This window comes from Capra hircus, chromosome 8 (assembly GCF_001704415.2).
Source record: "Capra hircus breed San Clemente chromosome 8, ASM170441v1, whole genome shotgun sequence".
NCBI lineage: Eukaryota > Metazoa > Chordata > Mammalia > Artiodactyla > Bovidae > Capra > Capra hircus.
The window spans coordinates 893,607-907,401 of NC_030815.1; the positions used below are offsets into that span (position 1 = coordinate 893,607).

At 52.9% G+C, this 13,795-nt stretch overlaps 1 protein-coding gene across 3 annotated transcripts in view; it reads left to right on the forward strand.

The window, feature by feature from the left end:
• Positions 1–13,795, forward strand: part of PALLD (palladin, cytoskeletal associated protein) — a 382,006-nt gene that overhangs the window by 321,670 nt on the left and 46,541 nt on the right. The window lies entirely within an intron of this gene.

Genomic DNA, 13,795 nt, shown 5'->3' on the forward strand with positions numbered 1-13,795 from the left:
TGTGCAGAGGGGCTCTGATGTGTAACTGAGACCATGTAAATGGATCTTTATAGTGTGTTTGGGGCGATGTTGCAGAAGAGTGTCCTGAGCTGAGCACAACAGGGAGGTTAGTGTGTGACTAGCTGTCACGGCTGTTTTAAGAGAAGCGCCGTAAATTGCAGTCAGTGGTGGTTTTGTTAAGGCGTTCTTCCTGCACCTAATCTCACCCCCTCTGGTACCAGCGACGCACACATTTAGTTGATTTTCTCAGTGGGTTCATCTCTGCATTTTGGGACCTTGGCATGCAGAGTGTTAAGGGAGTGCCCCAGGATCCGCTTCTCCCAGCACCGTCAGTCTGCCTGTGGGGGCGAGTGCTGTCCAGGCCGGGACCTCCCCTGGACAGAAGGGTCCCTGTCTGGACACTGATGTGTCTGGACACTGATGTGCACAGCCGTCCTGGAGGTGAATTGCTGCACTTGCTGAAGGTGTACTCGAGTTGAGCTCTGCGCTCTCCTTATGTCATAACTCTTCTCACCCTCTCAGCCCAGGACAGAAATGCATTGAGACCGCCCCTCGAGGGTGCGGACGCGGGCTTGGGAACCCGACGTGGCCAAGGGCACTCAGCCAGTGCTTGAACCCAGGCTGCTGGCTGACCCGCCTGCAAGGGAACTCCGCCTCTAATCCCTGAGTCTGTGAGGGGGCCATGCATGAAGCTCCCAGGAGCCCAGAAGCTCTGCACTCTTAAATGGAATTGCTTTCCCAGGGCCACGCCCAGCCTGCATGGAAACAGGGAGGCCCAGCCAGGTCCCAAGTCAAGACATTCTGGGGTGTTTGTTTTTCTTTCCTTTGAAAGTATTGAAGTTAGAAAAGTTCGGTCATGAGCAAGATCTTGAAGTGCCCGCCTGGACTGGCCAGCACTGCCTTCCCAGCCTGTATCCCGTCTGTCCCCAGCCCTCCTCTGAACAGCAGTCCTCACCCACCGCACGACCCCAGGAGCGCGTGACTGAGCTGGTTCTGCTGGGGGGGTGCGCAGTCTGTCCTCCTGCCCCCCAGGAGGAGCTCGCTGTACGCTGAGCAGGGTCCCTAGTGGACCCTCGCTCCTCAGGGTTGCTGGTTTCTCAGTTGATTGCTTCAGAATCGAATGGTTCCCTGCACCATTGAGGACTTTTTGTAACCCTTTCTTTTCACTGAAAATAAGCGTTATGTCGGGATGAGAGAAAGATGTCAGAATCAGCACACTGATGAATAGCCCCGTTTGTATTTATGGAAAGGTGATTATTGAAGGCAGACGTTTGCCTTCATTAATTTTTGCTTTACAATTACATCTGAACTTTGTACATCTTACCTTTCATAAGAAGTCTAGATCAGTTGGCATATTTTTTTGCAAACAAATTTAATTATGTAACATTTTAAAGTATGATTCTCTTTTTTTCCAGTGAAGTGATCACCACAATAAGCCAACATCCATCACCTTATGTTGGTACAAATTTTGTTCCTTGTGAGAATTTTAAGATCTGCTCTTACCGGCTTTCAAATATACGACACAGTATTGTTAACTATAGTCACCATGCAGTACTGTAGCGGTGGTGATGGTGAAGGACAGGGGAAGCCTGGCGTGCTGCAGTCCATGGGGCTGCAGAGTCGGACACCACGCCTGAACAGCAGCTGAACAGCAACGAACGTGCAGTGCATCACAAGGACTTCCCCGCCTCATAACTGGAAGTTTGTACCCTTTGACCTCCTTCATGCATTTCCCCCACTAACCCCCATCTCTGATAGCCACCAATCTGTTGTCTATTAAGTTTTCTGTTTGTTTGTTTTAATATTCCACATATAAGTGATGACAGAGTGTTTTTCTGTGTCTGACTTATTTCACTTAGCATAATATCCTCTGAGTCCATTCAGTTCAGTTCAGTCGCTCAGTCAGGTCCGACTCTTTGCGACCCCATGAATCGCAGCACGCCAGCCCTCCCTGTCCATCACCATCTCCCGAAGTTCACTCAGACTCACGTCCATCGAGTCCATGATGCCATCCAGCCATCTCATCCTTGGTCGTCCCCTTCTCCTACTGTCCCCAATCCCTCCCAGCATCAGAGTCTTTTCCAATGAGTCAACTCTTCGCATGAGGTGGCCAAAGTACTGGAGTTTCAGCTTTAGCATCATTCCTTCCAAAGAAATCCCAGGGTTGATCTCTTTCAGAATGGACTGGTTGGATCTCCTTGCAGTCCAAGGGACTCTCAACAGTCTTCTCTAACACCACAGTTCAAAAGCATCAATTCTTCGGCGCTCAGCCTTCTTTACAGTCCAACTCTCACATCCATACATGACCACAGGAAAAACCATAGCCTTGACTAGGTGGACCTTAGTCGGCAAAGTAGTGTCTCTGCTTTTGAATATGCTGTCTAGGTTGGTCATGGCGCTCCTTCCACGGAGTACCCCCGTTGCTGCAGATGACAGAGTCTCCCTCTCTCTCGTGACTGACTGCTACTCCAGTGTGCGTGCACGCCGCGTTTACCCGTTCATCTGCTGACGGACACTCGGCTGTTTCTGTGTCTTGCCTGTTGTAAATGAGCATGCGCATACAAATAGCTCTTCAAGATAATAAATTCATTTCCTTTGGATAGATACCAAGGCGTGGGATTGCTGGATCCTACGGTAGCTCTATGTTTAATTTTTCGAGGCCCCTCCACTCCATACTGTTCTCCCTCCTGGATGTGCTGAGTTGCATTCCTACCACCAGCGTAGGAGGGTTCCCTTTTCTCCACATTCTCCAGTGTTTATTTGTGGTCTTTTTGATGATGGCCATCCTGACAGGTGTGAGTGGATTTCTCACTGTAGTTTGATTTGTGTTTCCCTGATGATTAGTGATACTGAGTATCTTTTCATGTGCCTATTGGGTCTTTGAATATCTTTGGGTAAATATCTATTCAGTTACTCTGCATTTTTTAATTGGATTGTTTGTTTGAAGCTGAGTTGCTTGAGTTCTCTATATATTTTGGATTGTAACCCCTTATCAAATAGATGGTACACAGGTATTTTCTCCCGTCCCATAGTTGCCCTTTCATTTTGTAGGTGGTTTCCTTTGCTACAGAAGCTTTTTAGTTTGGTGTAGTCCCACTTGTTTATTTTTGCTTCTGTTGCCAGGTTGACATGGTAATATGGTAACATCTCAGGCCAAAGGGTTACCGAAATTGTCTTGCAAATCAAACATAATAGTAATGGGTCTTTGGGGGTGAGAGGGAGGTCTTAGCTTCTTAACTTCCGCAAAATCATCTTAGAGCGGGATACCAAAATGTTTGGTCAGAACCAGTATTGCAGTTGTGATAAATCAAGAGTTGAGGAATTTCTGATTTCCCCTCTTTGTTCCCTATAACGTGTGCCTATTTCAAAATGTATGTAGAAGCAAGCATTTGAGGACTAATAGTAAATGCGCTTCTTAAGTGTTCTTCTCTGGGGACATGAAAGCTCCTCGGTGCTTCCCGTTACAGTGCCGCTGTTTAGAGAAGGAAGATACCGTGGCAGAAACGTGCCTGCCTTCACCCACGTTCCTCCTGAGATTCAGACCCTTCTGATTAGGCCGGCTCTCTGCCTGGGATTGCTCATTGAGAATTAAGCTCTGATTGTTTCAGGCAGAATGTCAGATTTGAAGAAGCTTTCCTAATAAGGAAGAATGATGTAATGTTGTGGAGGGGGGCCAGGCCTCTCTGTGTGTTTTATTTCCATCAGCCGAATTCCAGGGGAGAATGGTTGCCAAGCAGGGGGGCTGCTGGCTATTTTTAGCCAGATTGCCTCAGTAACACCAGGAGGCCTTTCTTCCAGCCCTGCACTCACTAGTATGCTGGTAGATGTTTTTCCTGGCATCTCATTTTTATAAAGTTTGACCAAGCATAAGTAATACTTTTATTAACATTTGAACATTTTCTCAGAGAATGAAAAAAGCATCCTTTGTGATCTCTTTTTAACTTGGCAGCTTTTCTTTGAGATATAGTTTCTCCAGTCAGCAGATAGATACTTTGTACAGTGGTTGAGGAGGCTGTACTAACTTTTCAGAGCAGACTTTTCAGCAGGAGGCCCTTGCAAGCCTGTCTGTCAGAGCATGTTGAAGAGCGCTGTTCTGCCCACAGTGTTCACTCCAGATTCTCCCCCTCCCAAACCTACTCCAGCTATAACAACAGTCTGCATTTCAAGGCCATAGGCAGTTGTTTCTGTACTTTGACGTTAAGGTGTTTATTTCAACATTTTTATAAATTGGAAAGTTTGCGACCCCATGGACTGTAGCCGGCCAGGCTCCTCTGTTCATAGGATCCTCTGGGCAAGAATACTGTAGTGGGTTGCCATTTCCTTCTCCAGGTGATTTTCCCCACCCAGGGATCGAACCCAGGTCTCCTGCATTGCGGAGACTGCAAAGGTGAATTCTTTACCACTGAGCCACCAGGGAAGCCCGTTTATAAATTGGAGGGAAAAATCAAATTTGTGATGAAACTTTGAGTCCCTCTCTGGGTGACATGCTACATCATTCTCACTTCTGCTCTGCTCTGCGCAGTTCATCTTCCCCTCAGGCCAGCGGCCCCAGGCCTGTCTCCTCACTGCCCCTCACCCCCAGCCCCTACCTAACGACGCTCATGTTCCTGGTAGTCGGCGGGGCTGACCTTCCCGCATCACCATGGCCCTGCAGCATGACCTTTAGCAGTGTAGGCTCCCTGTGACGTTGGGGTCTCCCCTTGCCTAAAGGGGGGCACTGGGCCTGAGATGGTGGGGGCCCCCTGACCAGGGGCCCTAAGCAGGCCCTAAGCAGGCACACGAATGTCTTAGAGGAGAGTGGGACAGGTTAGAAGCACCGTGTTAGAATAATTGCTGATACTGTTTGCTGGGAAGTTGGCAAACAAGATAGAAGACGAGTGAGTCACTGGGGGCTGGCTTGTGCCCCTGTCCTGAGCCATGATGTCCTTGCTACCACAGGCTTGGTGCTTGAGGGTGGGCCCTCAGACTGCCAGGCCCTGCGGGTAACTCACTGCGCAGAGACGAGATCTCCGGGAGCAGGCGCAGGGAACAGATGGAGCCCAGCCCCAGGAGCGAGGTCCAGAAGTCGGGTGTGAGCTGCCGATACATCCACAGGCCACGGCACAGCTTGCGTGTCAGTCAGCAGTCGGACCACAGAGGAAAAGGAAACGCTAAACTTAGTAGTGTCATGTTTAACCCAATAGATGAGAAATACTGTGTCATCGTGCAGTGTAAACAGGAAGCGTGAGGTCATTTGTACACTCTCTGTCTTTGAACTAAATCTTCAGAAATAAGTGTGAGGTTCACATTCACAGCACATCTCAGGCCGGGTCAGCCACGTGGCCAAGCCTCAGCGGCCAGCAGTCACCATGATCGGACAGCACAGGCTTCGAGGGTTTAGAGTGAGAGTCTCACAGGCCTGCACCCCCCACATCAGTGCAGAAGAAACAATGTTAGATACTCTCTATGGCCATCCCCCTGTGTCACGTCCGGGAGTGTCCGCTCACCTTGCCGACCGTGTGCCCGCCCTTCACAGCAGGGCAGTGGGATCTCTTTGGTGCAGAAGGACCCACTGAGGACAGGCTGTGTGCCAGGCTCCCCTGGGCCCTCCTCCCTTCCCTGGAGGCCGCACCCTTCCAGGGCTAGAACCGGTGGGTGGAGGGCTGGTGAGCAGGCCGTAAGTGTAAAAGACGTGTCAGTGGTAAAAGCTGTGAAGCAGGATGGTGAGCTCGAGGGAGACACAGGTCCTCTTCTTGTCCATGAAGCTACTAAACGGGTCATTAGGAGTGAACTGGGCTCTGTAGTGGGACCATGTTTGCAGGCAGATACCTTCTCTCATTGAAAAGACCCTGACCTGGGAAAGACTGAGGGCGGGAGAAGGGATGACAGAGGATGAGATGGTTGGATGGCATCACTGACTCAATGGACATGAGTTTGAGCAAACTCCAGGAGATGGTGATGGACAAAGAGGCCTGGTGTGCTGCAGTCCATGGGGTTGCTGAGAGTCGGACACGACTGAGCAACTGAACAACATACTTCTCTAATTATCAAAGTGACTGAGGAGAGTCTCATTTTTACCTAAAAGAGAATTTCATCATTTGAGAACACTTAACAGGCAGAGGCACAGGAGCAGCTGAAGACTGGTTTCTGTGCACGGCAGACAGTGTTTCGGTGCCAGGCCCCAGATCCCACAGCTGACGCAGCTGAGCTGGGAAGCGCGGCCGGAGTCGTGCAGGGAGATGAGTGGACGAAGTTTCATGTTTCCACCAAGGCAAGCAAATTAAAATGTTTACTCTGTTCCTTTTCCATATTTGCTTAAATAAACTGATACTGATTACTCCCAAAGAATCTGGCCCCCACTGTGTGCGTGGCCAGCTGAGGCCACCAGGAACATGGCACCAAGTGGTGAGGAAGTGGATCAGATATGGAAGTTTGTGTTTTGGAAAAACTCTAGTTACAAAGAGCAGTAGAGCCACCCTGCCTTGCGTGTCTGTGTGCCATCCTCACGCAGGCTGGCCCGGGAGGGGCCAGGGACTGGGCAGGGTGTGTGCTGGAAGCTGGGGGGAATGCTGAAATGAGAGGGAACACTTGCTTCTCACAGCCTGCTTTTTGTAGCCTTTGCATTTTGAAGGGCGAAAAAAGTCTTATCTTTTTTTTTTTTTCCTTTCATGGACCACGCTTTTTGGTATTTGTCAAAGAAATCTCTGGTGGTTCAGACAGTAAAGAATCTGCCTGCTGTGCAGGAGACCTGGGTCAGGAAGATCCCCTAGAGAAGGGAATGACAACCCACTCCAGTATTCCTGCCTGGAGAATTCCATGGACAGAGGAGCCTGGGGGGCAGTAGTCCTTGGGGTCACAGAGTCGGACACGACTGAGTGACTTTCACTTTCTTTCCAAGAAATCATTGCCTGACTTACAGTCACAAAGATGTTCCTGTGTTTTCTTTGTGAGATTTTATAATTTTAGGTCCATGTTTAAGTTGAAGATTCAAGTTAAGTTTTGTATAAGGTATGAATTGGGGGCCAAGAAGACTAATTTTGCATGTGGAAACCTAGTAGATTTTTTTTTTTTGGCGTGTTTTTTTTTTTTTATGATGGGCACTTCTTTAAGAAATACAATATAATTTTAAAAGAGATAAAAAGAAATCTTGTGTAGCAATGTCTGCAGTTGTTAGTTACAATTAAGAGTTCATTTTCAAAGAGACAAAGTTGTGTTATGACTTTATCCATTTTCAGACCCATCGTTGTACTTTAATTCTAAAAGCGAAAATGTTAGGTTCTGTTGCTCAAAAAGATTGTGTTGACACTTAAGTTTGATGGTGGTATTTTGTTACAAGGTAAGAAAGTTGCAAGCCCTGGGTGAGGATAAATTTAAACTAAGTGTTTAGATCAGCTGTATTTAAAAAGGTTGATAAAGACAACCTTTCTGTCTTCAGGGGAGGGTGGGGATACTCATCCCTGACTGGTCTGAAAAAATGTGGATAAAGGTGTTGTTGCTAGAATTCCTGAGGGGCAGAGAGATGTGGAAGGCCCCCAGTGAGAAGGGACCTGCCTGAGATGCCCATCAGTAGATGGTCCTCCAGTTGCCTTGCTCAGGGGCATAGCCCTGTTTAATGCTTTTATTGTCATTACACTGAGTCAACCTGAGACCACCCACACCATCCTCTATGAGAAGTCTGAACAAATGATGACTGCTGCCTTGAGAATGCGCTGATTTCTTAACAAGGGGGGCTGTACATCTGAGATTATTTCAGATTTAGGATGCGTGAATGATGTATAGATAGTTGAGGGGTTACTGCTTCTCTGTGTTCAAGTTTGGGACTGTTCAAGTGATGGATTGAGGAGTCAGGAGAGAAGATCCCAGCCTCAGATCTGCTACTCGAGGAGAAGCCTGTGTCCTGAGCTCGATGACACCTCAGCCTTGAGCCGAAAAGCTTCCCTGCCCCTTCACAGATGCATTGTCATATCTACCCCCACGCTCACAAAGGGAGGAAGGGTGGGGGGTGAGGATATAGGCAAGGAGGGCTACCCCAACCTGGACACAGTGGAGGAGGGAGTGCCCGCCCCTTCAGGGTCCCAGCATCCTCCTGATACTACACAGTAGCAACTTTTAAAAGAGGACAGCATGGTGGTCTCGCTAAATTTAGTCATTATTCGGTCATTAAACATGTATCATGAGTGACTTTAAATGTCTTACAGCATATTTTATAGATTGGTAAATATCCACAGAAAGAGAAAAGCCACTCATCAATTCATTCATTTTCTGCCTCCTACTTCCAACTGTAACATCAATCTGAATCTATTCAGAAGGTATTAGCAACAACAATACATGTGAATTCCTTGGTTCCTTGGTCTGAATTGCTCATGCTTCTGAGATCACAGACATCATTCTGTTTACTGGTAGTCACAAACAAGGCAGCAGATCACACGAAGGTCAGGTTAGGGATTCAAGTGTAGCCAGATAGATTCCTAAATTTTAGTCATTATTCGGTCATTAAACATGTATCATGAGTGACTTTAAATGTCTTACAGCATATTTTATAGATTGGTAATTAGAGAAAGCCACTCATCAATTCATTCATTTCTGTCCTACTTCCATGTAATCCTGAATCTATTCAGAGGTATTAGCAACAACAATACATGTGAATTCCTTGGTTCCTTGGTCTGAATTGCTCATGCTTCTGAGATCACAGACATCATTCTGTTTACTGGTAGTCACAAACAAGGCAGCAGATCACACGAAGGTCAGGTTAGGGATTCAAGTGTAGCCAGATAGATTCCGCATCGGTTTACTCGAAACTACCATCTGCAGGTAACAATGCTATCAGATTTAAACCTGGAAATATGCTTTATGCTCATATGGCTTATCTCGTTACACGTGTAGACATATGACGCGTGGGTGTATGACGCGTGTAGAGAGGTGACGCCTGGGGGTGTGACGCGTGTAGAGACGTGATGCGTGCAGAGATGTGATGCCTGTGGGTGTGACGCGTGTAGGGACGTGACGCCTGTGGGTGTGACGCGTGTGGAGACGTGATGCGTGTAGAGATGTGATGCCTGTGGGTGTGACACGTGTAGAGACGTGACGCCTGTGGGTGTGTGATGTGTGTAGAGATGAGACGCCTGTGGATGTGTGACGCGTGTAGGGACGTGACGCCTGTGGGTGTGACGCGTGTAGAGACGTGATGCGTGCAGAGATGTGATGCCTGGGGGTGTGACGCGTGTAGGGGTGTGACGCCTGTGGGTGTGACGCGTGTAGGGGTGTGACGCCTGTGGGTGTGACGCGTGTAGAGACGTGATGCGTGCAGAGATGTGATGCCTGTGGGTGTGACGCGTGTAGCGACATGACGCCTGTGGGTGTGACGCGTGTGGAGACGTGATGCGTGCAGAGATGTGATGCCTGGGGGTGTGACGCGTGTAGGGGTGTGACGCCTGTGGGTGTGACGCGTGTGGAGATGTGACGCCTGTGGGTGTGACGCGTGTGGAGATGTGACGCCTGTGGGTGTGACGCGTGTAGGGGTGTGACGCCTGTGGGTGTGACGCGTGTGGAGATGTGACGCCTGTGGGTGTGACGCGTGTGGAGATGTGACGCCTGTGGGTGTGACGCGTGTAGGGGTGTGACGCCTGTGGGTGTGACGCGTGTGGAGATGTGACGCCTGTGGGTGTGACGCGTGTGGAGATGTGACGCCTGTGGGTGTGACGCGTGTAGGGGTGTGACGCCTGTGGGTGTGACGCGTGTGGAGATGTGACGCCTGTGGTGTGCGGTGTGGAGATGTGACGCCTGTGGGTGTGACGGTGTAGGGGTGTGACGCCTGTGTGTGACGCGTGTAGGGGTGTGACGCCTGTGGGTGTGACGCGTGTAGAGACGTGATGCGTGCAGAGATGTGATGCCTGTGGGTGTGACGCGTGTAGCGACATGACGCCTGTGGGTGTGACGCGTGTGGAGACGTGATGCGTGCAGAGATGTGATGCCTGGGGGTGTGACGCGTGTAGGGGTGTGACGCCTGTGGGTGTGACGCGTGTGGAGATGTGACGCCTGTGGGTGTGACGCGTGTGGAGATGTGACGCCTGTGGGTGTGACGCGTGTAGGGAGATGTGACGCCTGTGGGTGTGACGCGTGTAGGGATGTGACGCCTGTGGGTGTGACGCGTGTGGAGGATGTGACGCCTGTGGGTGTGACGCGTGTGGAGATGTGACGCCTGTGGGTGTGACGCGTGTAGGGATGTGACGCCTGTGGGTGTGACGCGTGTGGAGATGTGACGCGTGTAGGGGTGTGACGCCTGTGGGTGTGACGCGTGTAGGGGTGTGACGCCTGTGGGTGTGACGCGTGTGGAGATGTGACGCCTGTGGGTGTGACGCGTGTGGAGATGTGACGCCTGTGGGTGTGACGCGTGTAGGGGTGTGACGCCTGTGGGTGTGACGCGTGTAGGACGTGATGCGTGCAGAGATGTGATGCCTGTGGGTGTGACGCGTGTAGCGACATGACGCCTGTGGGTGTGACAGCGTGTGGAGACGTGATGCCGTGCAGAGATGTGATGCCTGTGGGGTGTGACGCGTGTAGCGGTGTGACGCCTGTGGGTGTGACGCGTGTGGAGATGTGACGCTGTGGGGTGCGCGTGTGGAGTGACCTGTGGTGACGCGTGTAGGGGTGTGACGCCTGTGGGTGTGACGCGTGTGGAGATGTGACGCCTGTGGGTGTGACGCGTGTGGAGATGTGACGCCTGTGGGTGTGACGCGTGTAGAGGTGTGACGCCTGTGGGTGTGACGCGTGTGGAGATGTGACGCCTGTGGGTGTGACGCGTGTGGAGATGTGACCTGGGGTGTGACGCGGCGTGTGACCTGTGGGTGTGACGCGTGTGGAGATGTGACGCCTGTGGGTGTGACGCGTGTAGGGGTGTGACGCCTGTGGGTGTGACGCGTGTAGGGGTGTGACGCCTGTGGGTGTGACGCGTGTAGGGGTGTGACGCCTGTGGGTGTGACGCATGTGGAGATGTGACGCCTGTGGGTGTGACGCTTGTGGAGGTGTGACGCCTGTGGGTGTGATGCATGTGGAGGTGTGACGCCTGTGGGTGTGACACGTGTAGGGGTGTGACGCCTGTGGGTGTGATGCATGTGGAGATGTGACACCTGTGGGAGTGACGCGTGTAGGGGCGTGACGCCTGTGGGTGTGACGCGTGTGGAGATGTGACGCCTGTGGGTGTGACGCGTGTAGGGATGAGACGCCTGTGGGTGTGACGCGTGTAGGGGTGTGACGCCTGTGGGTGTGACGCATGTGGAGATGTGACACCTGTGGGTGTGACGCGTGTAGGGGTGTGACGCCTGTGGGTGTGACGCGTGTAGGGGTGTGACACCTGTGGGTGTGACGCGTGTGGAGGTGTGACGCCTGTGGGTGTGACGCGTGTGGAGATGTGACGCCTGTGGGTGTGACGCATGTAGGGGTGTGACGCGTGTGGGTGTGACGCGTGTAGGGGTGTGACGCCTGTGGGTGTGACTCGTGTGGAGGTGTGACGCCTGTGGGTGTGACACGTGTGGAGATGTGACGCCTGTGGGTGTGACGCGTGTAGGGGTGTGACGCCTGTGGGTGTGACGCGTGTAGGGGTGTGACGCCTGTGGGTGTGACGCGTGTAGGGGTGTGACGCCTGTGGGTGTGACGCATGTGGAGATGTGACGCCTGTGGGTGTGACGCTTGTGGAGGTGTGACGCCTGTGGGTGTGATGCATGTGGAGGTGTGACGCCTGTGGGTGTGACACGTGTAGGGGTGTGACGCCTGTGGGTGTGATGCATGTGGAGATGTGACACCTGTGGGAGTGACGCGTGTAGGGGCGTGACGCCTGTGGGTGTGACGCGTGTGGAGATGTGACGCCTGTGGGTGTGACGCGTGTAGGGATGAGACGCCTGTGGGTGTGACGCGTGTAGGGGTGTGACGCCTGTGGGTGTGACGCATGTGGAGATGTGACACCTGTGGGTGTGACGCGTGTAGGGGTGTGACGCCTGTGGGTGTGACGCGTGTAGGGGTGTGACACCTGTGGGTGTGACGCGTGTGGAGGTGTGACGCCTGTGGGTGTGACGCGTGTGGAGATGTGACGCCTGTGGGTGTGACGCATGTAGGGGTGTGACGCGTGTGGGTGTGACGCGTGTAGGGGTGTGACGCCTGTGGGTGTGACTCGTGTGGAGGTGTGACGCCTGTGGGTGTGACACGTGTGGAGATGTGACGCCTGTGGGTGTGACGCGTGTAGGGGTGTGACGCCTGTGGGTGTGACGCGTGTAGGGGTGTGACGCCTGTGGGTGTGACGCATGTGGAGATGTGACACCTGTGGGTGTGACGCGTGTAGGGGTGTGACGCCTGTGGGTGTGACGCGTGTAGGGGTGTGATGCCTGTGGGTGTGACGCGTGTAGGGGTGTGACGCATGTGGAGATGTGACACCTGTGGGTGTGACGCGTGTAGGGGTGTGACGCGTGTAGGGGTGTGACGCGTGTAGGGGTGTGACGCATGTGGAGATGTGACACCTGTGGGTGTGACGCGTGTAGGGGTGTGACGCCTGTGGGTGTGACGCGTGTAGGGGTGTGACACCTGTGGATGTGACGCGTGTAGGGGTGTGACGCCTGTGGGTGTGACGCATGTGGAGATGTGACACCTGTGGGAGTGACGCGTGTAGGGGTGTGACGCCTGTGGGTGTGACGCGTGTAGGGGTGTGACGCCTGTGGGTGTGACGCGTGTGGAGGTGTGACGCCTGTGGGTGTGACGCGTGTGGAGGTGTGACGCCTGTGGGTGTGACACGTGTGGAGATGTGACGCCTGTGGGTGTGACGCGTGTGGAGGTGTGACGCCTGTGGGTGTGACACGTGTGGAGATGTGACGCCTGTGGTGTGACGCGTGTGGAGGTGTGACGCCTGTGGGTGTGACGCTTGTGGAGGTGTGACGCCTGTGGGTGTGATGCATGTGGAGGTGTGACGCCTGTGGGTGTGACGCGTGTAGGGGTGTGACGCCTGTGGGTGTGACGCATGTGGAGATGTGACGCCTGTGGGTGTGACGCTTGTGGAGGTGTGACGCCTGTGGGTGTGATGCATGTGGAGGTGTGACGCCTGTGGGTGTGACACGTGTAGGGGTGTGACGCCTGTGGGTGTGATGCATGTGGAGATGTGACACCTGTGGGAGTGACGCGTGTAGGGGCGTGACGCCTGTGGGTGTGACGCGTGTGGAGATGTGACGCCTGTGGGTGTGACGCGTGTAGGGATGAGACGCCTGTGGGTGTGACGCGTGTAGGGGTGTGACGCCTGTGGGTGTGACGCATGTGGAGATGTGACACCTGTGGGTGTGACGCGTGTAGGGGTGTGACGCCTGTGGGTGTGACGCGTGTAGGGGTGTGACACCTGTGGGTGTGACGCGTGTGGAGGTGTGACGCCTGTGGGTGTGACGCGTGTGGAGATGTGACGCCTGTGGGTGTGACGCATGTAGGGGTGTGACGCGTGTGGGTGTGACGCGTGTAGGGGTGTGACGCCTGTGGGTGTGACTCGTGTGGAGGTGTGACGCCTGTGGGTGTGACACGTGTGGAGATGTGACGCCTGTGGGTGTGACGCGTGTAGGGGTGTGACGCCTGTGGGTGTGACGCGTGTAGGGGTGTGACGCCTGTGGGTGTGACGCATGTGGAGATGTGACACCTGTGGGTGTGACGCGTGTAGGGGTGTGACGCCTGTGGGTGTGACGCGTGTAGGGGTGTGATGCCTGTGGGTGTGACGCGTGTAGGGGTGTGACGCATGTGGAGATGTGACACCTGTGGGTGTGACGCGTGTAGGGGTGTGACGCGTGTAGGGGTGTGA